Source organism: Humulus lupulus, chromosome 6 (genome assembly GCF_963169125.1).
Source record: "Humulus lupulus chromosome 6, drHumLupu1.1, whole genome shotgun sequence".
Taxonomy (NCBI): Eukaryota; Viridiplantae; Streptophyta; class Magnoliopsida; order Rosales; family Cannabaceae; genus Humulus; species Humulus lupulus.
In genome coordinates, this window is record NC_084798.1 from 66,828,204 (window position 1) to 66,856,190 (window position 27,987).

Here is a 27,987-nt window from a genome sequence, read left to right on the forward strand (position 1 = left end):
TCCCAAAATACCTATGGTCGTGGCAGCCTGGCAGGCCAAACATGTACACGCCGCTTCACGCTGTTGGTACTCATGGTTGGTCGACTTTCCCCTTGCCCTTACCTGCACCATAGAGCACCCGTGAGCTGAAGCCCAGTAAGAAAACCCTCACAAGCAGATGACATATGCATATCAAACACTTAACATATCAACAAGCCATCAATAGGCTACACACATAAGGCCATGACGTCCTAGACGCTTTACCGGGCCCTGGGTTCGCGGTCCACACAGTAAGGATATCCCAGGTATCCTTTAGGGTCTTGCCCTGGCAACTCGCACTCCGTATGCTAAACGCTGCTCCCGGCCCCTTGCCGCACTCGGCCTTGCATTCCACTTGCTTAATGCCGTTCTCGGCCCTTTGCCGTTCCCAGCCTTGCCAACCTCGGTCTGCACCGTTCCCAACTCTTGCCGAACATTCACACATATGCATACATAGCATAATAAAGCAAATACCAAACATGAATAAACTCAATCAAAGGGCTACGCTCTGTATACACAATCATATAGGGCCTTGCCGTGCATACATGCTCTATGGGAACAACAGTTTTCTTACCTATGTCCCGAGCTTCCCATGCACCGCGATCACGAGTACAGTCCTCTGACCTGAGCCTTGAAGAAATCCTAGTCACAACACATGATCCATAATCAACCATCACGTTCTAATCCATTAAATAGTTTTGAGTCATGATTCTTTCCTCCGGTACTTTGGTTTCTACCAAACTGGGTAGTAGGAACCTTCCCGAGCCTTAACGTTTAAGTTCCTGAGCTAAAAACCTTCATTTTTCCAAAAATCCACATTTGGGCCGCGGCTAAGGATCCCTTAAGCACTGCGGCGTGCCCCTAGACAGAGACAAAATTGCCTCACATCTACCAGCCTAGGGCCGCAGTACCCAAACCTTGCGCCGCGGCGCCTGGGAAATTCCCTCGAAGGCCACTAACCTAAAAACGCATGCAGGTCGCAGCGCTGAAGAACAAGGCCGCGGCGGAAGCCCAAAACCCAGAATTCCCATGCAACCTTTTCGAGCTAACTCCCCTAAAATAATTCTAAACACACCCCAACAACATAATTGAATCCCATAATCACCCTAATACACTTTAGGCAGCATATAAACTCAAAGAAACCAACGAAAATCCTACTCCAACTCAAGTCCAATTATCTAAGCTTTAACCCCTCAAACTTCAAGAAAACAGTGGAAAATTTAAATAGAATTCATGCTTAGATCCTTACCTCAAGAACAATTCAACTCTCAGCTATCTTTAACCTTGCTCCTTGCTTTGATTTTCCCAAATTGCAACCTCAAATCCAATGCTTTCCCCTCAAAATTCCCTTGGCAAGTTTGAGAGAAAACAAGAAAGAGAGAAGATAAAGAGTTTGGGTCGGTTCCTCTAAAAACTCTGAACATATCCTTAGTTTATTCTATTTAACTTAGTCTCTAAGGTTACCTCAAAGGCTCGAGGTACCGAAAACGTCCCCGAGGGCAAAATGGTAATTTTCCCTAATATTCCATCCTAAACATTCTAACCTCAAATATATCTCCAAATATTAATTTCCATAACCCGATAACCGCATAAAACATCTAATACCCGAATTACCCATCGACTCGTCCCGAGTCGGATTTTCGACCCCGTTGTGACTTTCTGCCTAACAGCTCCCAAGGACTGTCTCGGATCATGCTACACAGATATATCACAAGTATATTGCACTTACCACATTTATCACATTTATGCCCTCATCGGGCTAAAGTTACAAACATGCCCCTAATAACCAGATGGGGCCCGCATGCATATATAATTCGCCTAACATGCTTTTCTAATCACAAACTCATCAAATTCTCATATTATAGCAATAAATCACTTATTGCCGTCCAGGCACACTAATAAAGGCCCTAAGCCTTATTAGAAAATTTGGGATGTTACAACTATCCCCTCTTTACAGAAATTTCGTCCTCAAAATTACCTGAACAACTCGGGATACCGCTCCCGCATCTCTGATTCAATTTCCCATGTCGCCTCCTCAACCTTGTTGTTCCTCCACATCATTTTCACCAAGGCGATGGTCTTGCTCCATAAGACTTTATCCTTCCGGTCAAGAATCTGAACCGGCTTCTCCTCATAAGACAAATCCAAATCTAGCTCTAAATTCTCATAACTCAGAACATGCGTCGAATCAGACACATACTTTCGGAGCATGGATATACGAAGAACATTATGAACCCCCGATAAGGCTGGAGGCATCGCCAACCTATAAACTACCTCTCCAACCCGTTCCAGAATCTCGAAGGGGCCGAGAAACCTAGGGCTCAGCTTGCCCCGAACACCAAACCATTTCACTCCCCTCAAAGGTGAAACCCTAAGAAACACATGGTCACCGACTTGAAACTCTATGCTTCTGCGTCTCAAGTCTGAGTAACTCTTCTAACGACTTTGGGAGGTGAGCATTCGAGCTCTAATCTTCTCAATCACCTCATTGGTCCTTTGTACCATCTCAGGACCCAAATAAATCCTCTCTCCCGTCTCATCCCAATCGATAGGTGACCCGCACTTCCTTCCATAAAGCATCTCATACGGAGCCACTCCGATTGTTGCCTGATAACTGTTGTTGTATGAGAACTCAATCAAAGGGAGATACTTACTCCAAGATCCCCCAAAATCTAACATACAAGCTCGGAGCATGTCCTCCAATATCTGGATCGTCCTCTCAGATTGTCCATATGTTTGAGGATGATAAGCGGTACTAAATCGTAACTGCGTGCCCATAGCCTTCTGCAGACTCTCCCAAAACTTGGAGGTAAAGGTGGGGACCCTGTCAGATATTATCGACCTCGGAGCCCCATGAAGTCGAACAATTTCCTTCACATATAACTCAGCATACTGCTCCACAGTATAAGTCATTCTGACAGGTAAAAAGTGGGCAGACTTGGTATACGTATCCACAATAACCCACATCGAGTCATGTTGACCCACGGTCTTTGGCAAACCAACCACGAAGTCCATGGTGTTATCTTCCCACTTCAATTCTGGAATCCCTAGAGGTTGCAGTAACCCTGCTGGCCTCTGATGTTCAGCCTTGACCTGCTGACAAGTTAAGCACTTGGCCACATAATCCACCACATCCCTTTTCATGCCCGACCACCGATACAAAGCTCTCAGATCTTGGTACATCTTCATCATATCTAGATGCAAGGAATAGGGATTGGTATGTGATTCATCTAAAATCTCCCGTCGGATATCAGAATCCATCGGAACACAAATCTGACCCTTGTACTTCAGCAACCCCATCTCTGAAATAGAAAAGTCCTTAGTCGCTCCGACTAAGACGTTCTCTTTGTGACCTCTCAACTGGGAATCTTTCCCCTGTGCCTCCTTGATCTTCTCAAGGAGTGTAGACTGAAGAGTGAAGTTGGCTAACTGACCAACCACCAACTCTATATCCGCTCTAGTCATTTCCTCAGCTAACTTCTCAGATATCTGTCTCGAACTGAAAAACTGTCTTGGGCCTCTCCGACTTAATGCATCAGCCACTACATTAGCCTTCCCAAGATGGTATAGGATATCACAATCATAATCCTTAACCAACTCTAACCACCATCTTTGGCGCATATTCAGATCCTTCTGAGTAAAGAAGTAATTCAAACTCTTGTGGTCGGTGTATATCTCACAATTCTCACCATATAGATAATGATTCCAAATCTTAAGTGCGAATACCACCGCTGCAACCTCCAGATTATGCGTGGGATATCTCTGCTCATATTATTTCAACTGTCTCCATGCATAGGCTATCACCTTACCAACTTGCATCAGCACACACCCCAAACCCTGTCTGGAAGCATCACAATAAACCACGAACTTCTCATTATCCGTTGGCAAACTCAACACTGGCTCTATGATCAGTCGCCGCTTCAACTCTTTGAAAATGTTCAAGCATCTGTCTATCTAGACATACTCTGCCTTCTTTTTTGTCAATTCTGTCAACAGCGTAGCTATCTTGGAGAATCCTTCAACAAACCGCTGATAATATCTTGCCAATCCCAGGACACTCCTCGCTTCTGGAACACTACTCGGTCTAGGCCAGTCTCTCACTGCCTCAATCTTGCTTGGGTCAACCAGAATCCCCTCCTTACTAAGGATATGGCCCATAAATGTAACTTGCGGTAACCAGAACTTGCACTTGCAGAACTTAGCATGTAACCTATGCTCCCTTAACCGCTGCAATACCAACCGCAGATGTTGCTCATGCTCTGATTCTGACTGAGAGTACACCAAAATGTCATCGATGAACACAATCACAAACTTATCCAAATAATCCTTGAAAACTCTATTCATCATATCCATAAAAGCTGCTGGGGCATTGGTATGTCCTCTTCTTCGATCCTTAACTGGTGGTAACCTGACCGAAGATCAATCTTGGAAAACACTATCCTTCCCTGTAGCTGGTCAAATAAATCATCGATCCTAGGCAATGGATACTTATTCTTAATGGTAAACTTGTTCAGATCCCTGAGTCAATAAACATCCTAAGAGATCCATATTTCTTATTGACGAACAGCACTGGAGCACCCCATGGTGAGAAACTCGGTCTGATGAACCCCAAATCCAACAACTCTTGTAACTGAATCTTCAACTCCTTTAACTCTGCCAGAGCCATTCGGTAAGGTGTCCTAGATACCAGCTCCGCCCCTGGCACCAACTCTATAACAAAGTCAATCTCCCACTACGGCGGTAACCCTGGTAAATCTGTTGGAAATAAATATGGAAACTCACATACCAATCTGGTCTCACTCGGTCTAACCGACACTACCCTAGAGGCATCCACAACATTCTCTAGGAATCCTATCCAACTCTCCTGCATCAGATCCCTAGCCCTCGATGCTGAAATCATAGGTATATGCGATCCACTAGATATCCCCAAAAATACAAAGGGTACCTCCCCTTCTGGGTCAAAAGTCACCATCCTGCGCTTGCAGTTAAATTGTCTCCCCATACTTCTACAACCAATCCATCCCTATGATCATATCAAAGTCATCCATCACCAGCTCAATCAGATTAATAGACAACTCCCTACCATCTACCTCCACTGGTAAAGCTCTAATCCATCTCCTAGAGACTACCAGTTCCCCAGTTGGCAACAAAGTTTGAAAACCCCTAGCATACAAAACACTAGGTCTACACAGCTGATCTATCACTCTAGCAGACACAAACGAATGAGTAGCTCCCGAATTAATCAATGCAGTATAAAAAGAACCAGCACTAGAAATCTGACCTTTCACAAAAGAGGGGCTAGCCTCTGCCTCAGTCTGAGTCAAAGTGAACACCCTGACAGGAGCGAGACTGTCGCTCTGCTTCGGCTCCTCTTTCCTGACTTATGGGCAGTCCTTCCTTAGATGATTGCCACTCCCACAGACAAAGGAAGCCCTAATCTTGCACTCACCCTGGTGTCGTCATCTCCACTGTGGACACACTGGAAAACTCCTCCAGTTGTCACTTCCGCCCTGACGGCCACTAAAAGCACCCCGTGCCCTCTTATCAGAACTGGGAGGAACAATGGAATCTAGGGCCTTCCTCTTCTGCTCACTAGAGCCACTCCCACAACTAGATCCAATAAAAGGAGGCACTGTCCTCCTGGCATCCCGCCTAATAGCGCTCTCTTTCCAAATCTGTTCCTCGGCCCCCTCAGCTGTAAGGGCCTTATCCACGACGTGAGCATAGGTAGTAGTCTCTGGATCCAAGGCAATCTTTAAATAACGGGCGATCATAACGTTCAATCCCCATATAAATCTGTCTCTTCTTGCCGCATCTATCGGCACTAAATATGGCGCAAACTTTACCAATCGGTCAAACCTCAAAGCATACTCAGTCACGGTCAACCGATTTTGAGTCAGGTTGATGAACTCATCAACCTTTGCAGCTCGGACTACAACACTATAATATTTCTCATTAAAAATGTTCCTGAACTCTTCCCAAGTCATCAGTGTCACATTCCTCCTCTAAACCACTACATCCCTCCAGATGCAGGCATTCCCTCTGAACATGTAGCTAGCACAAGCTACCCTATCATTCCCCTCAACCCTCATAAAATCCAGAATTGAGGAAATCATATTCATCCATTGCTTTGCCCGCAGTGGGTCTAATCCACCCTCAAAGGTGGGAGGATGTTGTTTCCTGAACCTCTCATATAAAGGTTCCCAGCTGTTCTCTAGAACAGGTTGAACCGACACTGGCGCCACAACGTGCTGAACTGGCAACCCACTGACCTGTGGAGGGGACTGATGCCTCAATTGTCGAAGCTCTTCCTCTATTCGTTGCAGTCTTCCTTCCATTTTGGCAAACATCTGTTGCCAATTTTGTGGGGCAGGTGGAGGGTCTTGACCCTGGTTGTCATCCTCGGCCCTATTGCCGCGAAGTCTAGATAATTTTCGAGGAATCTCAACAAATATGCCTGCAATCAATGACGCCGCTCATCAGGCATGATAACAACATCCAAAACCACCTCCCAATCACATCAGCAAAACACAAACAACAATCCACATAACATACAGATAGCATATAACACACAATGAGCCATGCCCTGGCATCATGCATATGTTAACTAATTCATCATGCTCTATATGAAATAAACAGGAAAACAGGGCATTCAAGCACATATTCAAGCATATTAGTCAATCAATACAAACCAACCGTGAGTCGAGCTTGTCACTTACAGCAAGCGTACATGTTTGGTCAATTTCCAGAAACCATAAACCTTGGCTAGCTCTGATACCAAATTGTAACACCCTACTTCCTTAGAGATGTGCTTTTAACTCGCTAATCGAGGTCATAAGTCAAAAGTGTAATTAAACCATAAACAGAGTCATAAACTTTGAAAATAATTCCATTTACTAAAAATCATAAAGCGTTTAACATTTGGGATTCCAAAATACTGTTTAGAAATATTTACAACTCAAAAATATAACTAGAGTCGGCTAAACGACAAAATCTAGGTTTAGTACAATCATCTCCCAAAATACCCCTGGCCGTGGCAGCCAGGCATGCCAAACATGTACGTGCCGCTTCACGCTATCCGTACTCATGGTTGGTCGACTTTCCCCTTGCCCTTACCTGCACCACAAAGCACCCGTGAGCCGAAGCCCAGCTAGAAAACCATCACAAGTAGATAACATATGCATATCAAATACTTAGCATATAAACATGCCATCTATAGGCTACACACATATGACCATGCCGTCCCAGGCACTTTACCAGGCCCTGAGTTCGCGGTCCACACCATAAGGATATCTCAAATATCCTTTAGGGTCTCGCCCTGGAAACTTGCACTCCACGTGCTAAACGCTACTCCTAGCCCCTCGCCGCACTCGACCTTGCACTCCACGTGCTTAACGCCATTCTTGGCCCCTTGCCGTTCCCGACCTTGCCGACCTCGGTCTGCACCGTTCCCGACTCTTGCCGAACATTCACACATATGCATACATAGCATAATAAAGCAAATACTAAACATGAACAAACTCTATCAAAGAGCTACGCCCGACATACAAAATCATATATGGCCTTCTCCTACATACAAGCTCTATGGGAACAATAGTTTTCTTACCTGTGTCCCGAGCTTTCCAAGCACCGCGATCACTAGCACAGTCCTATAACCTAAGCCTTGAAGAAATCCTAGTCACAACACATGAACCATAATCAACCATGACGTTTTAATCCATTAAATAGTTTTGAGTCATAATTCTAACCTCTGGGTACCAAAATGGGTTGTAGGAACCTTCTTGAGCCTTAACGTTTAAGTTCCCGAGCTAAAAACCTTCATTTTGCCAAAAATCCACATTTGGGTTGCAACTAAGGATCCCTTAAGCGCCGCGACACACCCCTAGACAGAGACAAAATTGCCTCACATTTTCCAGCCTAGGGCCGCAGCGCCCAAACCTTGCACCGCGGCGCCTGGGAAATTCCCTCGAAGGCCACTAACCTAAAAACGCAAGCAGGCCGCGGTGCAAGCCTGAAACCCAGAATTCCCATGCAACCTTTTCGAGCTAACTTCCCTAAAATCATTCTAAACACACCCGAACAACAGAATTGAATTCCATAATCACCCTAATACACTTTAGGCAGCATATAAACTCAAAGAAACCAACGAAAATCCTACTCCAACTCAAGTCCAATTATCTAAGCTTTAACCCCTCAAACTTCAGGAAAACAGTGGAAAATTTAAACAGAATTCATGCTTAGATCCTTACCTCAAGAACAATTCGACTCTCAGCTATCTTTAACCTTGCTCCTTGCTTTGGTTTTCCCAAATTGCAACCTCAAATCCAATGCTTTCCCCTCAAAATTCCCTTGGCAAGTTTGAGAGAAAACAAGAAAGAGAGAAGATAAAGAGTTTGCGTCGGTTCCTCTAAAAACTCTGAACATATCCTTAGTTTATTCTATTTAACTTAGTCTCTAAGGTTACCTCAAAGGCTCGGTGTACCGAAAACGTCCCCGAGGGAAAAATGGTATTTTTCCCCAATATTCCATCCTAAACATTCTAACCTCAAATATATCTCCAAATATTAATTTCCATAACCCGATAACCGCATAAAACATCTAATACCCGAATTACCCATCGACTCGTCCCGAGTCGGATTTTCGACCCCGTTGTGACTTTCTGGCTAACAGCTCCCAAGGACTGTCTCGGATCATGCTACACAGATATATCACAAGTATATTGCACTTACCACATTTATCACATTTATGCCCTCATCGGGCTAAAGTTACAAACATGCCCCTAATAACCAGATGGGGCCCGCATGCTTATTTAATTCACCTAACATTCATTTCGAATCACAAACTCATTAAATTCTCATATTATAACAATAAATCACTTATTGCCCTCCAGGCACACTAATCAAGGCCCTAGCCTAATTAACAAAATCGGGACGCTACACAGCACCACTTCTGAGTCCATATAGGTGACATGTTTGCCACCTTTATAGATGCTTGTTGCACTCAACTGAATTCAGTAAAATCCCTACGCTTAGCCCTAACTCGGTAGCAACCAACACTAACCATCTCGGATGGAACTCACCATAAGTTTTAGTGTTGAAATTATTCATTTATCAATGATTTGTTCTTACCCATTGAACTCTTTCCCTTAATTTGTACAAGTTGGAACTTGGGTTTCCATCATTGGTGAATCTATTATTATAGGAGTTTTAATCCCATCCCTTTTGAAGTGGAAATTACTAACATTCTCACAAGAGGTTTTGTAAATGGATCCGTTAATTTCTCACTTGTCGTAACATATGAGATCAATATGAATCCTCCTTGAATCAATTGTCTCACATATTCATGTCCTAGACTTTCCATTTTACACACTATTATATGATGTAGAAAGTGCAGATTGACTCTCACAATGTATCAAAATTGGTGATACCATATCTGCGGTTAAAGGAATATCCAACATGAGATACCTAAGCTATTCGACCTCTTTTTCGGTTGCCACTAAAGCTATAAAATTTACTTCCATGGTTGAGTGTGAAATACAAGTTTGCTTCTTGGAGCCCCATGAGATTGCACCTCCTCCAAGAGTAAACACCCAAGTAGTGGTGGAGAGATTATCTCCAACTCCTGAAATCAAATTCGTATCGGAATATCCTTCAAGTATCTTTGGAAAGTTTGTATGGTTAAGATTATACTCTTTGGTACCTTTTAGATAACCAAGAACCATCTCAATAGTTTTCCAATGCTTGATACATGGGTTGATAGTAAACCTACTAAGTTTATTAACTGCATATGAACTATCTGCTCTTGTGCAATGAGCAGCGTACATTAGGCTTCCTATTGCACTTACATATTCAATATGAACATCCGCTCTTTCTTCATTCTTTTTAAACTTCATGTTCGAATCAAATGGTGTATGTGCCTCTTTGATTTTGAGATGACTAAATTTGTTGAGCACTTTCTCAACATAGTGGGTTTGACTCAACACAAAACCCCAACTATTCCTTCTAGCTTTAATACCCATAATTGAATCTACCTCTCCAAGGTCTTTCATTTTAAAGTTAGAAGATAAAATCCTCTTCATTTTTATTATTCCTTTCATTTAATTGCTAAAAATCAGCATATCATCTACATATAGACACACTAATATGACAAAGTCATTACAAGTCTTAGAGTATAAGCACTTGTCAGCATTGTTGTGTCTGAAATCATTAGAAACAATGACTTTATCAAACTTCTCATGCCATTGTTTTGGAGCTTGTTTCAAACCATATAATGATTTAACAAGTCTACACACTTTATGTTCATTTCCTTGAAGAATGAAACCCTCTGATTGTTCCATATAGACCTCCTCACGTTTTGACATCCATTTGGTTAATATAAAGGTTATTTATAGATGATAAGGCAAAGAACAATCTTATAGAACTAGTTCTTGCTACCGTTGCATATGTGTCAAAGTAATTTATTCCCTCTCTCTGTTTGAATCATTTGGCTAATAATCTAGCCTTGAAGGTTTGTATGGTTCCATCATTATGGTATTTCTTTCTAAATACCTATTTGAATCTAATTGGTTTAGGCCCCTTTTGATGGTCAAATGCATCATCTTTACCCTTAAGCAAGTATACATATGTGAACATAGAGAAGTCATCAATGAAAGTAATAAAATATCTAATTCATCCTCTAGTCAACATTCCATTGAGTTCACATAAGTCACTATGTATCAAATCTAACAACTCATAATTTCTTTCAACACTTGGAAAATGTTTCTATACCATTTTAGATTTAACACATAATTCACATTTATCATGATCAACATTATCACAATCAATTAATCCACATTTGATAACCCTTTTAATTGTGCTTAATCTTTTATGTGTAAGTCTAACATGCCACAAACAAATATAATTTGAGTCAAGCATATAACAAGAGGAACAAGAAACATTATTGTTCATACTGTCAATTGAATTAAAAAGTTTGAACATGCCATCACAAGCATATCCCTTTCCCACAAAAACATTATCCTTAGGAAAAATAAGCTTGTCGAAAACTATCACAACATTGATTCTCGATTTGCCAAGAAAATTGACACTCACAAGATTTCTACCCATTTTGGATACATACAAAACATTGGTGAGTAGAACCTTCTTGCAGCATGTGAAGAACAAATATGAAACATATTTGGTGTTAAAAATTCAGTCACAATTTTTTTACATCCAAATATTGCCCATTATTGTGTAGATTTGTTGTTACACAATATTGAGAAGAATTTCTTAAAGACATATGTGAAATGGCTGCTAGAGATATGATTTTAACCCCAATAATATGTTTTGGGGGTTACAAAATAAATTGGGAGTGTATTGGAACCGTTTGGAAAAACAACATATTTTTGTGTGCTAAAATTGGTCAGTGGCCACGACTACAAGATGTTTGTGGTCGCGACCCGGGGAACAGAGGCCAGTGACCGTGGCCACTGATGTTCCTGGTCGTGGCCACAGGTGATTTACTGGCCAACTATTTTAAGTTTTTTCCAACATTTATTGAACGACTCCAAAAACCAAAATAACTCTCAAATCTCATTTTTAAATCCATAAAAATTTAATTAATCATTGGTAACAGCCATGGGGGTTGGTGGGATTTGAAATTCAAAGGGTGTCTCTAAACTCTATAAATTGGAGCCTATTGCTCACTTGTAAGACACAACTTTTCTATCTATTAGAGACTTGTCTAGAAAACACCTAGATGCTTGATTATTCCAGAAAGCCTTTCCAAAATCTGTGAGAGATCCCTTAGTGCTTGAGTTAGGGGAAATAAGCTTTTGGACAAAGGTTTCAAACCTTGTTCAAGTTGGTGATCGCCAACACTCTTCACTTTGGTTGTGTGAGTTGGAGTTTCTTTGTTTTTGTTCTTGTTCTTACTTTTTCTTCTATTGCTTTTTTTCTCATTATCTTGTTCTATTTACTTGTATTTTTGTTTAGAGTTGTAATCCTTTTATTTCTTTTATTTCAAACACTTTTACTTTATTTGTATCCTTTTGCTTAGAGTTATATTTCTTCATTCTCTTCTTCTAATTCTTCTATTGTTTTTTTGTATTTTCAGTCATAGAGTTGTAACACTATTTAATCATTAATTATTTATTTGTAATATTTTGTCTAGAGTTGTAATTTTCTTACCAATTTCCATTGAGGCAAATTACATTTTCCTAATAGGGTTATCCACCGCATTGGCCTCGGAAGTCTCTCTATTAGACTCCTCCTCATTCTTATCTATAGAACGAGATTCCTCCTCAATTTCCAAGTGTTTGAGAATTTCCTCCAATGAAATCTCCTCATTCCTATGGAGAATTTTCTTCCTATATCCTATCCAAGAAGTACATGACTTGGATATAATGGCACCAACAAGGAATTATTCCAGAAATACAACATTGAATGTAAACAACTTATTAACAATAACTTGCAACTCATGAATTTAAGGGAGAAGGGGTTTATTATCATGAAACTAAAATTCCATATATTGAGTAATAAGGAGTTTACTTGTACCTTCTTCTTCTGCTTTGTACTTATTTTTCAAGGCCTCCCAAATCTCGTTGGTGGTCTTGGTGTTGGTGTAGAGATCATATAGCCTATCCAAAAGAGCATTGAGGATGTGACCCCTACATACCAATTCATCTTCTTCCCGCTTCTTCCTTTCTTTGACAACTTCTTGAGTATCATCTTTTTTGAGCTCTCCAGAGGCTTTTAGGTCTTTATCCAATATGTAGAAAACGTTCAAAGTAGTGACCAAAAATATAATCTTGTCTTTCCAACAAAAAAAGTTAGTCCCATCAAACCTATCAAATCTTACAAAGTCCTGAGTTATGAATTCCAATGTCGAAAAAGAGTAAGATTCTTTCATGATATGCTATTTCAGAATATATAGTAATATAATGTTTGGGGAGAGTGAGATAACACCACCTCAAAATTTAGAATCTACACAAAATATGGATTGACAGAGATTAAACAAAGATTGAGAAAGATTATGGAAACCCAAGTTGGTGAATGATCTTCTTCAACTTTGATGAACCTTCAAAACCCTTGTTGAGCCACCATTTTGAGAAAATCGTTAGAACAAAAGCAAAACCACAAATCCAAGGCTTATACACGTTTCTTAAAGCTGTCCTAAATCTCTATTTCTTAGACACCATTGATGTTTGAGGCATTTTCTAGGAGGAAATGAGGATTGAGATTGAACAAGCCTTAAACTCACAAAGTCAAGAAATTTCTTTATGAATTTCTTGGAGAAAACTTGAGAATCTTGAAGCTAGAGAGAGATCAGAGAGAGTGATCAAGTCTTCAAAAAATCTATTTTGACCTTTATATAGAGTAGGCACCATCATTAGGTCTAACCAATAGGATTAGATTTATAAAACATGTCATTTGGAACTAATTTACGTAAGTTGTACGAACTCCGTAGGCGACGCATCACTTGCCAGGCGATACGTCGTGTACATGCAGGCGATGCATGCCTGCTATTGTTTTTGAAACCCTAAACATCACCACCCTCTCTGATTTTGGACCCTTCCAAAGGTCCTAAAACTGCTCCAAATGCTACAAAACCTTTTGGGAACCCTTAGACACCTCCATGCATAACTTTGGACCCAAAAATACATTTTTAAAGTGCCTACAATTGTTTATATTTAGACACATCTTCACTATGTGAAATTCACTAAGTGTTTATATTTATCTTGTATTTTAACACTTATCTTTTGTATTTAACCAATCATAACAATACCTACACCTGAGGAGGTTGCATATATTTTTCAATTGAAATCTCTCCCAAGAACTTCTATTATCTTAGCAAGTGGGGTGGTGACTCTAATATTTGAGGAATCCTTTATATTAGATAACATGAAAACGTGGAAAAAAAATTCCTTTATTTTAAGTATGATGCTTATGGGCCGTTTATGGTAGCTAGCGGGTGAATTAATGATTTTCTTGTATTATTGCTAATACTTCTCATACTGACCAAAATTTATGTAACGTCTCGAATTTGATAATTAAGGCTGAGTGCCTTGACTACAATGACTGGAGGGCCTAATTTGGATTATATGCATGATGAAGTGTTATAAATGAATTATGTTGTACTATGATTAGACATGCATGATTGTGTGTATTAAATATGCATGTGGGCCCATCTCTATGAATAGGGGCGTGTTTGTAGTTTTGGCTCGTTGAGGGCATAAATTTAAATATGTTTATGCTATGAGTAAGACCCCAGTGTTACAGGGATATATTTGAGATGTGTGGTCTGAGACGATCCTAGGGAGAAGATTAGCAGAATAGTCACAACGGGGTCAGATACCCGACTTGGGTGAGCCTAGGGGTATTTTGAGAATTTGGCATGTGCTGGGGGTTTACCGAGTAACGGGTAATTATTAGTAATTATTTGGGTATGTTAGTATTTAATGGAATTTATTAGGCATGCTTGAGGAATCAGCGGGAGGTGGCAAATGACGGGATTGCCCTTGGTTGCATTAAAACATCAAGGATGGATTTAGGGGTATTTTGGTCCTTTGGCCAAGGGATAGAACTTACAATAAAATGACTCAGCCATTCTAAATAAGTGTAGAATTTGAGGGAAACATTTGGAAGGAAAAAAAAACAGAACTCCTCAGTTGTGCCTCATTCTCTCTCTCGGCTCTTTCTTCATCTCTTCATGGCTTAGGCAGTTTTGGAGAACTTCTGGTGGTGAGGCTTTGAATTGAAGGTTTGGAAGCTTGGAGATTGAACAATCAAGCTAGGATCAGTTGAGGATGAGTTTAAGGTTGTCATTTATAGAAGGGGTAAGTGAATTCCCATTGTAACGCCTGGGATAGCCAAGACCACTACACTGTGTACTTATAAAGGTGCAAGACTTGCTAATCATGTCATTAATTTAAAAACGTGTTGCTAAACATGTGTGAGCAAGGGCTAAAAGGGTATTGGTCTCAAAAGTTTCATTTCATACAATTAAGCAGTTATATACATGGGATCCCAAAAGAAATATAGTTTCAAATTTGGATAACAGATTCCCCAAAATACAGACAACTGTTAGCCATACTAAGGCAAAAAGAACAATTTCTAGGTCTCGCGTCCCTGCTTAAACCTCAACCGTGGCGGCTGAGCAGCTGGCCATGTACATTTTGCTCGCAGAGCTCTCCAAATCAAGGCTGATCAAGTTTACCCTTGCCTTTACCTGCACCATGTAGCACCCGTGAGCGAAGGCCCAACAAGAAAACATAATGTGCAACACATACAATACTAACAGATAATAAACTCACTAGGCATGAACACATTAATCATTCAACATATTTTCATAATCAAGGATGTAATCAATCACTTATAACATTCATGTTTACCGAGTTTTTCGGAAACGAATACAAACGGAATAATAAAAAGATAAGAACTGTAGAAGTGCTTAAATGTAACTAAACAAACAGTGTTTTTACATGGTTCAGGCGTTAACAAGCCCTAGTCCACGAGTCGATGTTATTATACTTGTAAAGGATTACAGTAAGATGTCTGGTGTACAAGAACTTCACGCACTCACAGTGTTTCTCTCGGGTTCTCTTGAAGAAGATGAAGCTAGAGAGAGTTTAGCAGAGTTCTTGCTATGTAATTTTGTTCGTCCTCCCCTCTATCGTGAAATGAGGGGGTATTTATAGCTAGGGTTCTGGATTAGGGTTTTTCTCTACTCACATGAGTCTTAATTACACCAGCCATAAATAGGGGATACAATTACCGTAGTCACCTGGCTACCAGGCTCTATGTGGGTATATTTACGTGAAAGTATGGGGAATACACAAAGTCAGCCGTCTTTTCCAAGTTGTCAGCGGAACAGTAGGCGAAAAGGTACCCTTAGGCGTGCTGGGATGTGTGCGGCTTTGCCCTGTCGGGCGTGTCAGGCGGGATCCTGTGTCAGGTGGATATCATTCCAAATATGCCTCCTCCATGACTCGACCGCTTGGTCTTGTTCCGTGCAAGGCACGGAACTGTTTCCGCGAAGACCACTTGAAGAGCTTCCCCGAAGGATCCCCCTTCGGGAGTCCGGGAGAGTTGACGAGTTTCCGTGTCGTGTTTGCTTGAAAGAGTAATCCAGATATTAAACGGGAGAGGCGAAGCCTTTCTGTCCATCCGCGAGCTCTGGTCACCTACCGTGAAAGACATTGGTAATTCTGCTTCCCCGAGGATATCCATCTAAACGCTATCCGGAAATCTGGATAACATTTACCCCCCAAGGTCACGGAGCTTTGAGAGATCCGGGAGCTTGTACAGTCCTCCGGGTATTCTGGTTTCTTAGATTAGGCGAGGGGCCACCTTCTGTGTTCCCGGAAGGGTTCCTTTTTCCCGCCTGAGTGTTAGTATGAAAAAGAAAGGGAATTTCTTCTGTTTGAACTCAAGTACTCAAGTGCGGCAAGGGCCACGCGTCATGCCGGGAATGGTTCTGCGACCAAGACGTGTGCGTGAGGCGACTGGTTGAGTATGCGTGCGTCAGGCATCTGAGTAATGATTTGACGGTTTTTAATGGTACTCCGGGCCCGAGGTGGTATAATGATGGGAAATAAATACTTTATTCCCATCCGAGGAGTCATAAATAGGATCGTCGCTTCATCTCCAGCCGTTGGATCTGATGCACACGGAATGGGAAGATCGGGACCGTCCATTTGAGGAATTCGAAACGACTTCTTCCCTGCTATAAAAACGAGGGGACGGACCTTTCTTCCTCTTTACGCTTTCAAATTCTCTATCTCTCGGATTTTCAGATTTCCAAACCTTCGAACTCTCAGGCTTCCAAGCTTCCATTCCTTCGAACTTGCCACTTCTTTTGGTAAGGGATCTAGAAACTTTTCTTTTGATTTGGCAGTGGGTTTATTCGCCGAAGTTTAGGGTTTGAATCGCCGTTCGTCTTTGCAGCTTTCACTTCTCGCGATCGTGCTGTGCAGTGATCCGGTTACTCCTTCAACCTCCAACTACCCAAATACCAGTAAGTATTTATACTTTTCTCTTTCCTCCCAAACCTTAGGTTGTTGGTAGTTGTTAGAGTTGAGTTTTCTGCCATTATCGCCTATGTGCATGCGTGAATATGGCTTTGATAGGCAGGTGATTGATGTGAGTCGATAAGTAGTCTCTTTTGCATGCTTTGACGATTTGCGTTTGGAAAGTCGTTCCTTGTCTTGCTTGCGTTGTTCTAGTTTGCTGTTTTAGGGCATAAGCATGGACGCCTTTAGGGTGTCTTTCTCTAGAGAAACACTTCTCTCGGCGGGCTTAGGCTCGGAGTCTGAGTTTGGCTCCTTGCTGTCCTTCGGGTGGCATGGTGCCAACCCCTCGGCAAGCTCGGTGGGAGCCTCTCCAAGAAGTTTTCGGGGAGGGTCTCCCCGACGCCTTTGATACCACTAGGGTATGACAAGGGTGCTGACTGCTTAGAGTGTTTTCTTCTTTGTTTCTTTTGTTCAGTGACGAACATCTCAAGGGAACAACTCCTCGCTGTGGCGGAGGCTGGTTCTGCCCAGGAGAAGGGTTCCCCTGTCGCCGGCGCAAAGGGGAAAGGAAAGACAAAAGTGGTCGCGGCTAGCCCGCCGACTACCAATAGTTCAATCTGGGAGATGGACCAGAAGCCGAACCTGTTCAGGAACTACGGCATGCTGGAGCTGTACTCCTCAGAGGCAGGCCTGAAGAACATCTCGGGCCTGATGTGGCACCGTCTGTCGGTGCCGGGCGAGTCGGCTAGTTAGAGCCACGAGGGTTTTGGTGCCTGGAGCTGGGCACACATAGTGTGTGGGGCGCACTTGCCCCTAAGAAGTTACTTTGCCAATTTCTGTGTGAAGGCGGGGATTGCCCCCTTCCAGTTGATTCCCCCCAGCTACAAGCTCCTAGCGGGGTGGTTCATCTTTTGCAAGTCCCGGAAACTGGAAGCTCCTACCCCGGAGGAGGTGCTGTACTTCTACGGGTTGAAGTCTCAGCCCATGAGGGGTAATTCAGACAAGGTGGGATTTTACAGGCTGGAGAGGCACCCGGACGTGATGTGTCCCACCTGTCATACCGCGAGGGTTCCAGACCTCCGGGAGTACTGGTTCCTGACGACTGGCTTCCCACTGAAGAGGGTGCCAGCCCTATCTTTGGACTTCAAAATCCCTGGTAAATGGTCCTTCCTCTCCTTTTCAACTTTGTTTCTTTGCTTTTGCTTTGCCTTTCGGGAGGATCTCTAATGCTTGTATTTGAATTTTGCAGAAGTCGTTCCGCGGCCACCTCGCTGTGCGGAGATGATAAGGAGGTCCAAGTTCTACGAAGGGCTCTCGGAGGAAGAGTTGAAAGTGGAGGGGCTTGTGACCTCCAAATCTTTGACGGAGTATGGGCTACTCGCCTCTTTCCAAAACATTGAGCCAGTGAGTGGCAGGGGGCAAAGTCAGGTGTCAACTGACATCCGGGAGCAGATTGCCCTGGAGCTGTCCAAGGTGATCAACCAAGCAGCCCGAGACGAGAATACTTTATCCCCTAGTTGGGCGGAGAGGTTCCCCGACCCTCAGCCGGAGGAAGAGGAGATCGAGGCTCGCCACGCCGCGGCTTACCCTAACGAAGGGACTCCGGGGGCTGGTACCTCCGGGAGAGGTAAGACTAGTTTTCGATTGATCCACACCCCCAGCCTGTCTGAGGTTTCCCGGACCTCTCAGATGGTGTTCGATCCCCGCTTCCTTAGGCTAGATCCGCGTAGGATACCCTTTGACAGATATTGCGATAGGGTAGATGAGCTCCTCGGGTGTCTGAGTGACGGTAGTCTGCCAGAAGGTGTCATTATGGTTGACCCTTCTTCCCTCAGCATGTCATTCCCGGACTTCAAGGAGTACGGGAGCTTCCTGGAGCAGGAAGCAGTGTTTTGTTTTGCTCGGGGAAGGCCATCCACGTTTCTCGTGCATGGTCGTCCCTTTCAAACTTTTCTTTTTCTTGTTTCTTGTTCCCTGCTGGCGGACTTGCTTGTGCTTTTATGTTGTTGATTGTCTTGTCTTCTGCTTATCTTCTTTCTCGCTGCTTGTTGGTTCGTTAACCTTGCTCCGTATGTTTCTTGCAGAGTACCCAGAATCCAAGATGTTGGGGAGAGTTACCTTCCTCATTAAGAAGGCTGCCACCAGCCAAGACCCGTCCAAGGGGAAAGGACGGAAGGCCAAGGCTGGTAGGGGAGCTAAAGCTGCCACCCCCAAGAGGACAAGTGGCGAGGCGCAAGCGTCTCCGAGGGTAGAGAAGTCTCCTGCCGACGGGCCTTCCGGGACTATGATGGTTTCGAGTAGCAGTAGCGATGGGGAAGGCCTTGTGTTCCCCATGAAAACAACTGGGGTGAGCAAGCGTCCCGGAGAAGATGCTGAGGGCGATAAGAAGAAACGCCTTAGACACTCTTCTCCTGGTCGAAGGCAACAACAACAGCAACGACAGCAACCACAACTACAACAACAGCCGCAACAAGAACAACAGAGACAGTCACCAACGCCACACCGGCAGCAACAACAAAGGCAATTACTTCCGCTGCCGCAGCAGCAAAAGCAACAACAAAAACAAGGGCAGTCACCTCCGCCACCGCAGCAGCAAAAGCAACAGCAACACCAGCAACAACAAAGGACCGGGGCCTTAATACCCCGCCTGCCTCCTCCTCCAGCCCAAAGGGAGTCCACCCTTTCGGGGTCTCCTTCTTCCTCTTCTCTTCCACCCTCTCAACAAACAAGCCTTCCTCCGCCTGGCCTGAAGTTCCAATTCCCTCAGAAACCAACTCGTTTTCCCGATGCCCTCCTGGAGGGCGTAAGACGAGCCGATAATTTTTTGAAGAGGCGGTTGGAGGCTGAGAAGGCTGTCACTCAGGGAAGGGCAGACAACTTGTCTGCCGTGAAGAGGGCCGAGCTGGCAGAGGGGGTGAGATCCCTTCACACGGCTGGAGCGGTTTTGGACGGCCCAGCCTTGGAGAAGAGGCTGGTTCCTAGGCTCGGACGTGCATTGGCGCCGTTCGGGGCGGAGATGATGGAGGACATGGCCTTGAGCTTGTGCGAGCTCAATTCCGAGAAATGGGCTATCAGCAGCAGTAAGGATCCGCTGCTGCTGACACATGCCGTGAAGCAGCAATTGTCCGGGGTAAGCCGTCAGTTGTTGTGTTTTGGGATCATCTATCTTTTGGTTCGGCTTAACTCATTCTGTTGTCTTCCCTTGCAGGCCTCTTTGATCGCGAAACCCTCGTTCCGGGAGGTGGGTGCAGTTCTGGTTCAGCTGGAGGAGAGCCAGCTGGCTCACCAGGCCTTGGAGGCGGAGAAGCAGAAACTAACCCAACAGGCCTTGGAGGCTTCGGAGAAGATTGATCAGGCCTGGCGCATGGCTGAGGAAGAGGCGGACAAGAAATATCTTGCCAAATATCGAGAGTACCAGGCCACCGCAGAGAATGAGTTCGGACAGCGGTCGGATGAGATGAAGGCCGAAAACTCCCAGCTCCGGGAAGAGCTGTCCCAAGCCAGGGTGGAGAAGGATACCTTGGAAGCCTGCTTGCAATCAAAAAATGATCTCCTCCTTAAGCAGCAAGAGGAATATTCCACTCTTCAGAGTAAGTTGTACGAGGAGGAGCAACTTCATAAGAGAAGCAGGGATATCGTGTCTATGCTGGAGTTGGGGCTCGCCGAGAAGGATAAAGAGATCGGAGCCTTGCAATTCACTGCCAGGGGGCATGTGACCGAGAACCAATCCGTGCTGAGCCAAAATAGGGAGCAGCGCAAGGAGATTGATTCTCTTAAGGGAGAGCGGGATGCCTCCAAGGCCGAGATGGATAAACTAAGGGCTCAATTAGCTGTCGCGGAGGCACAGCTGGCAACCTCCGAGGCGGAGCGCTTGAAGGAGAGGGAGGATGTCGAGGTGGTTCTGAACAGGATGATTAATATATCGCACGTGGCCCTCATGCATCAACTCTGGAAAATGAACCCGGAGGTACTAGGCTATCTGGGAGAGGATGATGACGCCATGAGGGAGAAGTTACAGGTGTGGGATCAAGGCCCAGAGGTGTACGTCCAAACTTACAACGTTGACGAGCGTGCTGGAGCCCCTGAAGCAGGAGATCCCGGAGAGGCGGAGACCTCTGAACCTGGATGTGATGAAGTTCCACCTCCCAATGAGCCGACTCCGCCTGCCCCAGTTGGAATTGCCGACCTCGAGGCCTTGGACGCGGACACTACTGCCACCCCCAATGCTTGAAGGGGCCTTATCTTTAATTATTTTTCATTTGAATTTTTCTTTGGGGCGAAGCTCCTTGTACTCTTTTCTCATTGCAGACGTATTTGCCATAATTATAGCATTCTCCTTTCTTTTCTGCCGAGTTCTTTATTTAACTTTGCGTTTAGGGTAGACTTTTATACGGTAGAAACTGCTGTAGGGGCGCATGAGGTTTTTGGTTCCAACGGCCCGAACCTATGCACTTCCAACTTAAAGCTTTAACGGCTGATGTCTTTTCCCACGTAGTTTCTAGGTTACGAAGGTTTCCTGGTTCCAACGGCCAGACTCCTTCCACTGTATTTTAGCTTTCCTAAGGCGAATAGCCAATCCCGGGACTTGTAGTTATACTGTTCGCTGGGATTGCTAAGGTGAGCCGTTCCATGGCTCGGAACGGGAGTTCTTTTGGTGAGCGTCGCTAGTCTTAAGGTTAGATCTTTGCCAAGCAAAACTAACTGTCGTTGCGAACCTCATGGTGGCTGGCTTCAGGGACCTGGCACGGAGCCCTGTGAAGCAAGGCTCGTTGCTGTCGGGGAAATTTCCACGCCTACCAAGTGCGATCCCGGAGCAGGGGCTTTGCGAAGCAAGGCCTGCTGTGAGTGGGGGATCGACCATGTCTGCTCCTGGAGCTGAAACTTGCAGTGGTCGAGGAGCTCGCCATGCATTATTTTGTGAGATCCAGAGCTGAAGCCTGCGAAGCACGGCTTACAACGGTCGCGGATCTCGCCATCTTTCGCCTTACGGGACCCGGACCCGGAGCTGGAGCTTGCGAAGCAAAGCTCTACAGCGATCGCGGAATATGTCTGCAAAGGACTTGTCAGGGAGTTGGGGGTGTTTCGGCGTAGCTCTCTGAATGTGCCCCACCCCCCAGTCCTGTTCATCGCTGTGCTACACAGGAGATAATTTTCATGATGCATAATGGCAGGCATTTCAATGGCAATTTTCACATAAACACATAATTCACGTAATGCAAACATGTTCATGGCAACAAATTAACCTAAGCTTAACAATTTAAAATTTTCAAACACAATGCTAGCACATAAGTGGTGTTCTGTGTATGTTTTGTTCAAGGGGCGTATGGCTATGCCTTAGCCGTGTATACCCCCCCAAGTGAGCGTGGGGTCCGGACGTCTCCGGACCGCGTGGTCACTTGTTAAAACGCAGCTTTGAACACAGGGATAAAAAGTGCAGTAAAAGTGGAGTGAATCTCTCCGTGTTTCATTAAATTAGCCTGCTAGGCACGTGTTTTACAGCAGGGAGGATTATTTCCACATTTTTCACTTTTGCTAATTTCACCAAGGACTTCCGACTAGATAGTCCGGGGCCTACTGGTAGTAACGCGGAGGTGCTCCGCGTTCCAGGCGCGTGGGACTTTAGATCCGTCGAGTCTCTTTAAGTGATACGTCCCATGGCCCACTTTTTCTTGGACTTCATAGGGGCCTTCCCAGTTGGGTCCGAGGACTCCCACTCCCGGATCCTGCGTAGCAGGAAATACTCTCCGTAGGACAAGATCCCCAACTTCGAATGTACGGCTCTTGACTCTCGTGTTAAAGTGTCGGGCTATCTTGCCTTGGTACATTTTTAGTTGGACCTGCGACTGCTCCCGGAGCTCTTCGATCATGTCCAGGGACTCCTGGAGAAGGGCGTGGTTCCGGGTAGGGTCGTAGGTATCCTGCCTGTGAGAGGGGATCATAGTTTCTACTGGGATGACGGCCTCGCAACCGAAGGTCATGGAATAAGGCGTGTGCCCCGTCGAAGTTCTCTCTGTTGTGCGATAGACCCAAAGTACTCGCGGAAGTTCTTCCGGCCAGTGAGCCTTGCAGGCTTGGAGTTTTTTCTTCAACGTGGTCTTTAATATTTTGTTTACAGCCTCCACTTGCCCATTAGCCTGGGGTCTGGCGACTGCGGAAAAGCTTTTGATAATTCCATGCGAAGCACAGAAGTTCGTGAAGTGTTCACTGTCAAATTGCTTCCCGTTGTCGGACACAATTTTTTGTGGAAGCCCAAAACGACACACTATATTCCTGATGACAAAGTCCAGTGCTTTTTTAGATGTGACCGTGTTCATAGGTTCAGCTTCAACCCATTTGGTGAAGTAGTCTACCGCGACTATGGCATACTTCACTCCACCCTTTCCAGTTGGAAGGGAACCTACTAGGTCAATGCCCCAAACGGCGAACGGCCGGGGGCTGGTCATTAAGGTAATTTCTGTAGGCGGCGCTCGTGGAACCTTGGTGTACCTCTGGCACTGCTCACATTTTCTGACATAATCCACACAATCCTTCTTCATGGTGGGCCAGAAGTATCCTTGTCGAAGGATCTTTTTGGAGAGGCTCAGCCCGGAGGTATGGTCACCACAGAAGCCTCCGTGAACCTCATGGATGATGGCCCTGACTTCGGTTCCGGCAACACACCTAAGGAAGGGTATGGACAACCCCCTGCGGTAAAGCTTTCCATCCATAACCACATATCGGGGAGCTTGATACTGGAGCTTTCTTGCGTCAGCTTTATCAGTGGGGAGCTCTCCGGTGGTGAGAAATCTGAGGATGGGTCCTATCCAGGAATGGGAATGGTCGATGATGGCATTTACCCTCTGTGTCTTGGTAGTGGGCGCTTCTAAGTGCCCGATGGGCACCAGGCCATATTGTTCAATCTCCGGGTCTGTTGCAAGTTTGGCCAGCGTGTCCGCGAGTGAGTTCTGGTCCCGGGGGACCTGGCGGATTTGGTAGCCTTTGAAATGCTGCAATAGGCCGCGGGAGAGAGACACGTAGGCAGCCATTTTTTCGCCTTTCGTCTGGTATTCCCCAGATATTTGGTTTACCACAAGTAGGGAGTCGCTGTATACTTCGATTTTTTGGGCTCCGACTTCTCTGGCCAGTCGTAATCTAGCTAACATGGCTTTGTGTTCTGCCTCGTTGTTGGATGCTGGGAACGCGAAACGGATGGCGCTCTGGAGCTGATGCCCTTGGGGAGATATTAGGATGACCCCTGCTCCAGCTCCGTTTTCATTTGAGGCTCCGTCTACATAGACCTTCCATGTGGGAAGTTCCGGGACAGGATCTTCCGGGAGGTCATTCATTCCCGAGCATTCCACAATAAAGTCCGCGAGAGCTTTTCCTTTTATGGAAACACGTGGTTGGTAGTGGATGTCGAACTGGCTCAGTTCCATGGCCCACTTAAGCAATCTGCCAGAAGACTCGGGTTTCTGCAAGACTTGTCGAAGAGGGTGGTTGGTGAGTACTTTGATGGTGTGCGCCTGGAAATATGGCCTTAGCCTCCGCGAAGCAATTAGCAAGCAGAGGGAGAGTTTTTCGATCATTGAATATCTGGACTCGGCGTCCAGTAACCTCTTGCTTACGTAATACACAGGGAGCTGGATACGGCCATCTTCCCGGACGAGAGCGGCACTCACTGCGTGCTCTGTCACAGCTAAGTATAAGAACAACGCCTCTCCTTCGACAGGTTTGGACAGAATGGGAGCTCGGGTTAAATGTTCCTTGAGGTGTTGGAAGGCTGCTTCGCATTCGGGGGTCCACTCGAACTTCTTGTTTCCTCGCAACACATTGAAGAAGGGGATACACTTGTCAGTGGCCTTGGATACGAAGCGGCTGAGAGCAGCTATCCTTCCGGTAACGCTCTGGACATCCTTATGCTTCCGGGGGGAAGGCATATCTATGAATGCCTTAATTTTCTCAGGGTTGGCTTCCACTCCGCAGGAGCTGACAATGAAACCGAGGAACTTCCCAGACGAGACCCCGAAAGTACATTTCTTTGGATTCAGTTTCATTCCATAATTTCGGATCACGGCAAAAGCTTCCTCAAGGTCGTCAGTGTGGTCCCCGGAGGTCTTGGATTTTACCAACATGTCGTCCACGTACACCTCCATGTTCCTCCCCAGTTGGTCCTTGAACATCCTGTTTACTAGACGCTGGTACGTCGCCCCAACATTCTTCAAACCGAAAGGCATGACCGCGTAACAGTAGACACCCTTGTCCGTGAGGAAGCTGGTGTGTTCCTGGTCCGCGACATGCATCTTGATCTGGTTGTATCCGGAGTACGCATCCATGAAGGATAAGAGTTCGTACCCGGAAGTAGCGTCTACCATCTGATCGATTCGCGGAAGAGGGAAACAATCTTTCGGGCAGGCTTTGTTTAGGTCCGTGAAGTCAATGCACATTCTCCAGGACCCATCGGGTTTCAGGACCAGAACTGGGTTGGCCAACCACACAGGATAGTGTGACTCCTGGAGAAAGCCTATGGACATCAGCTTGTCCACTTCAGCTTTGACGGCTTCGGCCCTCACTGGGTCTAACGGCCTCCTCTTTTGGCGAACTGGAGTTGCAGATGGTTCTATGTTGAGTGCGTGGCATGCAACATTAGGATTAATCCCCGTCATATCAGCATGGCACCATGCCAGGATATCCTAATTATTCTTCACAGTGGCCACGATCTTATCTCGAATGGCCGACGGCAGGTTTTTCCCCACCTGAATGACTTTGGTGGGATCTCCCTGGTTGAGGATCACCTCTTCGACTTCCTCCATCGGCTCTATCGCTTTCTCGATTCCCACTCTTGGGTCGAGTTCGTCAAAGTATGCCTCTTGAGCACCCCCAGTTTCTGGTAATTCTTCCGCCAAAGGAATGGCAGCAACCGTCTCCTGGACCGTGTAGACGGATCGGACGGAGACGTTATAACAGCTTCGTGCACTTCGTTGGTCTCCTCGGAGGGTGCCGATACGCCCATCATCGCATGGAAACTTCAAGCATAAGTGGCGTATCGAGGTTATGGCCCCACAATCTATTAGGACCGGTCGGCCTAGGATGGCATTATACGCCGTGGGGCAGTCGACCACCACGAATGTGCTGTGCTTGAAGGCACGAGCGTCGCTTTCTCCTCTGAGGGTGACTGGAAGTTGAATTTTGCCTAATGGCATGAGTGCATCCCCATTGAACCCTTGAAGCTGGATGGGGCATGGGGTCAGGTCTATCTCGGTTAATCCGATCGCATGGAAGGCCACTTTGAAGAGGATGTTTACGGAGCTTCCGTTATCGACCAAGATCCGTGAGACCTTCTTATTGGCAATCTGGGCTTCCACCACGAGGGGATCGTTGTGGGGGAAGTGCACATGTCGAGCATCATCCTCCGTGAAGTTGATGGGAAGGTCCATCATTCGGGGACGTTGAGCAGGTGATTGAACCAAGGCGCACATCTCCCCGGTGTGTTCTAACTCCCTCAAGTACCTCTTCTGGGAGTTGCGGGTGCTTCCGGCAAGGTGCGGTCCTCCGGAAATGGTGGCTACGTGTCCGTCAACGGGTGGCGGAACAAGGCCGGGCGGATATGGGTTGCCAGGTCCTGGAGCCAACAAGGCAATGGGTGCCGGAGCGGTTGGAGCAGGAAGCGCTGGGAACTGAGACCCGGGAGCTTGGGGGTGACCGGCTCCAGGAGCGCTAGCGGTCCCCCTCTGTCCCGGGGAATATGCAGCTCCGTGAACTACTCCCTGTCCGGGATAGATAATGGGTATCCTCACCCACTGACCGAGGTGTCCCGCTCTTGCCAGGGACTCGATCTCATCCTTCAGCTGAAGGCACTCGTTCGTGGTGTGCCCCACGTCTCCGTGGAACTCACACCTCTTATTGGAGTCTCGCGGACGCCTTCCTCCGTGAGACACTTTCGGGGGCTTCCTGTAGTTGACCATATTACAGGTCGCCCGATAGACATTCTCTCGCGAGTCTATCAAACTGGTATACTCCGTGAACTTGGGCTCATAGTCCTTCCGGGGTTTCTTTGAATGGTCTCCCCGGTTGGAGTTTCTTCCGCTTCGTTTGCTCCGCGATTGGCTCAAATTTCGTTCTGGGCCTTCCGCTTGCGGCTGCGGCAGGCCAGGAGCGATACTACATCCGGTTTGTACTGCTCCGTACCCAGAGAAATGGGTTTGACTCGGCGTCTGAGAAGACGCGGAAGGCCCATACACACTTGGAGTGAATTGGGCTCCTGGAAGCGTGAGGGCTGGTGCGGGAGCTTGCGAAGCAAAGATCGGCGCAGTCACGGAAGGCGTTGGAGCTGGGGGAACTCCAAAGGCCTGCTGGTAGGCATCCTCAAGGTTGATGATTCCCTGAGCTTTTGACATGAATTCGGACAGCGTTTCTGCCCGTCTCCTTTGCATTTCCCCCCATAGCAGGGAGCCGACAGTAAGGCCCGATTGAAGGGCGATCAGCTTCATGTCATCGCTGACCTTGGTCTTTGCAGCAGCTTCCATCATTCTCTGAATGAAAGCTTTGAGGTTCTCATTGGGTTGCTGCTTGATGTTGGTTAAGGAACCAACCTCCATGTCGTGGTCGCGGGCAGCAATGAACTGCCTCCTGAATGCGGACTGTAGCTCCTTCCAACTGTGGATTGATCCGGGAGCTAATCTTTTCCACCAATCCTCCGCGGACTTGGTAAAGGTGAGTGAGAAGCACATGCATTTGGCGTCCTCATTGACGCGCGCCACTTGCATCATTTTGTTGTATTTAGCTAGGTGGGTACGCGGGTCTGTCCTCCCCTCATATAATTCTATGTGAGGCATTTTGAAGTTATCCGGGAGAGACGTTTCCGCGATCCTCCGAATACATGGCTCCGGGTCTTCCTCCTCAGAGTCTGACAAGGCCCCACTTTGCTTCCGGACCAGCTTGGTCAAGGCAGCAATCTGTTCCTCGAGCCTCTTTGTATCACTCTCCGGGAGGTCACGCCCCCGGAG